The sequence below is a fragment of the Gossypium hirsutum genome, chromosome D07 (genome assembly GCF_007990345.1).
Source record: "Gossypium hirsutum isolate 1008001.06 chromosome D07, Gossypium_hirsutum_v2.1, whole genome shotgun sequence".
Classification (NCBI taxonomy): Eukaryota; Viridiplantae; Streptophyta; class Magnoliopsida; order Malvales; family Malvaceae; genus Gossypium; species Gossypium hirsutum.
In genome coordinates, this window is record NC_053443.1 from 24,184,220 (window position 1) to 24,188,075 (window position 3,856).

General features: G+C 30.0%; 1 long non-coding RNA gene across 1 annotated transcript; it reads left to right on the forward strand.

Annotated features, from left to right (window-relative positions):
- The first annotated feature begins 779 nt into the window (after positions 1–779).
- On the forward strand, positions 780–3,225 carry LOC107954537 (uncharacterized). Its single transcript, XR_001699592.2, has 3 exons — positions 780–940; positions 1,515–1,693; positions 2,631–3,225. It is a non-coding gene; the product is annotated as an uncharacterized lncRNA (long non-coding RNA).
- The last annotated feature ends 631 nt before the right edge of the window (positions 3,226–3,856 follow it).

Here is a 3,856-nt window from a genome sequence, read left to right on the forward strand (position 1 = left end):
AACGCCGCTAAAGATATGAGCATTAGCGGCTTTTTTTTAAAAAACGCTGCTAAAGATCTGAAAGTAGAAAACGATGTCGTTGGGCTTAGGTTTTTGAAAAACGCCACTAAAAATTGAGCATTAGCGGCGCTTTCCTGGAAGCGCCGCTAATTGTCGATCTTTAGTGGCGTTTTACGTAATGCGCCGCTAATGCTCGATTTTTAATGACGTTTTTTGTTCAAACGCCGCTAAAAATGCCGCTAAAAGCCTGTTTTGGTGTAGTGAATCCAAGAAATTGATTAACATGGTAAAATGATATAACTTTATCATTACCATCATTAAAAAATAAAAAAAAATCACGAGAATTAAGGGCTAAAATTACTCTTGATGAACATTTATAGGCACAAGTTTTTAATTAATATTTATGTAATTAAAAAAAGTCCCTTTAAGATGATTATTAATTATTATTATTACTACTGACAAAATTTTACATTCTTTTCTGTAATTTTACAAAGTTTTTAATTAATATTTATGTAATTAAAAATAGTCCCTTTAAGATGATTATTAATTATTATTATTGCTACTGACAAAATTTTACATTCTTTTCTGTAATTTTACAAATTTTTTAATTAATATTTATGTAATTAAAAATGGTCCCTTTAAGATGATTATTAATTATTATTATTGCTACTAACAAAATTTTACATTCTTTTACATTCTTTTCTGTAATTTTACAAAGTTTTTAATTAATATTTATGTAATTAATATTTATGTAATTAAAAATAGTCCCTTTTTCTGTAAAGACGTTTTACATTCTTTTCTTCTCCCACGCCTCCTCTGCCATTCTCTTATTCTCTTCGATATTTTCTCCCCCCATCTGTTGCTTTCTTCTTCTTTTTCCCCCCCTTCTTTTACCTAATTGCTTCCCAAATATCTCTTCAGATTGCTTGCCCAAACCCTGGTTTGCTCTTTCCTCTTTTAACTTTCCAAGATTTTTCATGTGTATGTTAGTGGAATTTATTAATATATAGAAATAGAGAAGTGAAAACTGAAAAGAAAAGTTGGATTTATCTATTTATGGCTTGCTGCTCTGCTTTAATATCTGTTGCTTGGCTGCTTAGCACTTAATTGGACAATGAATAATCTTTCATGATCCCATGTATTATATATATTAGTGATAAACATGAGAATGCTTGTTAGTACTGCTAAACAAAGGGGAGATTGGCATGAATGTTAAATGTTTGGTAATGAAAAGAAAAAAGATGTAGGATATGTCTACTTAAGATATTTGTTTATTATCTGTATTTAAACTCAAGATAGATTCTTGTTCTTTAGTTTTTGTGTTTTGGTTTAACAGAAGAATTGGTAATGGTCAAGTTCTAAAAGGAAAATATCTTTTTGTTTTTTTGCCTGTTTCTTATGGGATTATTTAAGTCTTAATGGCTGTTCATTTTCTGCTCTAACATATAAATTAATTGATGATGAATTGAATTTCTTAGTTTAATTCTATGTGTTATTCTGTTGTAAATTTGCAGGTTATTTGTGAGAAATACTAGTGGGAAGTCAAAATGCAGGCTTGTAATGGAGCTTGCAATTAGTACTCAATTTGTTTTCCAAATGTTTCTGAAAATTTTCCTTCTCCTTTAATTTATTCCCTTCTAAACTCTACCAGGATGAGCTGTTTTTTGCTGAAATAGAGTATACGCAGAAAAAGGTAAGTATTTTCTTCCGTTCTTGTTGCTCTTCACATCGCTATTTAATCGATATTTTGTTGTAACTGATATTTTGTATTTTCACAATTCCTAGCTGCTGCTAGTTTTCGCTCTCATGCCTAATATTTCTTATGCTTCTCAACACTCAATATCTATTTCTCACTTACACTTCTTTTTTCTTTGCTCACTTATACACACTACACATCTAAACATGTATGTATATAGGCTATATAAATCGACTTAGAGGCTTAACCTTACTGCCATACTTTTAGCAAGCTACCACCTTGCTTAGGTTCTTGCCACATTGTTTCTATCCATGCATTGTCAATTTAAAACCATTTATAACTTTCCACCTAGCAAGCCAACTTATCAACTTTTCTTTATGATAAGCCGACCTTGAAGTGGATTTGACTTTTTAAACTTCCCCTCAAATCCAGCTTTTTCATTATATGTTTTTCTTTTAAGTTTGTGGAATATGTTTGTCTTCAGTGAATTTGTAAAAAATTCGGTTAATTAATATTTTGTCTTGCAATTGACTAGTTGAACGTTTTCATTCTTCAGTGAATTTGTAAAATATCGGTTAATTAATATTTCATCTTTTAAGTTGGTGTCTCTTATTTGAGATAGTGTATAGATATTTTGAAAGTGTAAAAAGGGTTAAAAACCAAACAACTCGTGAGCTGAATGAATATACATTGTAAATGTTCAAAGATTGAGACAAAGATAGGGTTTGGACTTAGTGAGCATCATGTAAGAGCAGACGACAGAATCATCCCAACAAACGACACATGACAATGTTTTTTTTAGGATGAATGCATGGATTACAACCCCCCAAATAAATAAAGCATGCCAAAACAAAGAAAGGGTTGAAATTTGGTTTGGGTTTTGATTCCAGAAACCCTATGCTAACATCATTTGTTTTGTCCATTATCTTAGCAGCCAATACCATCTGTTTCATCATGCATAAAAGTTCAGGCAACAAAACTCATCCTATGAAAAAAAAGATAAACTCACCGGTGGTGGAGAAGAGGAACAAAGCACCAGCAGAGGAAGAAATAACCATCAGAGGAACAAAGAACCAGCACCATCAGAAGAACAAAGAATCAGTACCAGTAGAGGATCAATGAAGCAGCAGAGGAACAAAGAAGCAACGATGAGAGAAGAGATGAGAGCAAAGAACCAGTTTGTGTGTAACAGGATAAAAAAGTAAAAGAGCAGGTTAGAAGCACTTTTTGGCCGGAAAAGCAGCAAATTTCTGCTTTTTCATCTAGCCAAAAGTACTTCAGAAAAGTTAGTCTACCGGCCCCAAATGAACTTTGTTCTTCATTACTTTTCACCCAAAAGCACTTTTGGGTGTAAAAGTGCTTTTCAACTGGCCAGAAGAACTGGCCCTTAGCCTATTATGTCTCCAGCTAAATGAAGAAACGACCCAGTCTAAGCTGCAAACTGGTTTACTCTACTATTCAACTTTGACATACGTGAAAAGTTGAAAATAAAAATATTCAATCGAATGAAGTGAAAAATTTTGAGTTAATTGAGTTGATAAGTTTTATTTTATTATTCTAACTCAATTTGAATTTTTTTTCAATTTGAGTCGAGTCGAATCGAGTAAAATTATTCGAGTTAAAAAATTAAACATGTTAAATTAAAATTTTGTTACAGTATAACTAATTTCATATTAGAGTACATAAATTGAAAGTATATATATTATAAACTATTTCAAAGCAAAATAAGAGAAAAAAAAGCAAGTTATTTTAGTATAATAAACTTAAATTGTTAATTTATTTATTTAGGTCCCAAAATTATTGTTTTAGATTTTTTTTAAAAAAATATTAGTTTATTTATATATTCTTTAGATTTTTTTTAGATTTCTTAGTTTTTTTAATTCTTATTAAAAAATAAATTCTGGAATTTTTATAAATATTTTGAGTTTTAAAAATTATTTTGATTTTTTTAATTTTAGTTGTGAGAGAGACTAATTTGCTCATTTTAAAAATTAATAGGGATCAAAAGGGTATTTACACCAATATGTTATTTGAGTTATTCTAATTATTCGAGTTACTTGAATTGTAAAATTCAACTTAACTCAAACTCGAAACTCAAATTACTTATTTGAGTTGACTCGAAAAATCGAATTACTCGATTTGATTAACTCAAAATTCGAA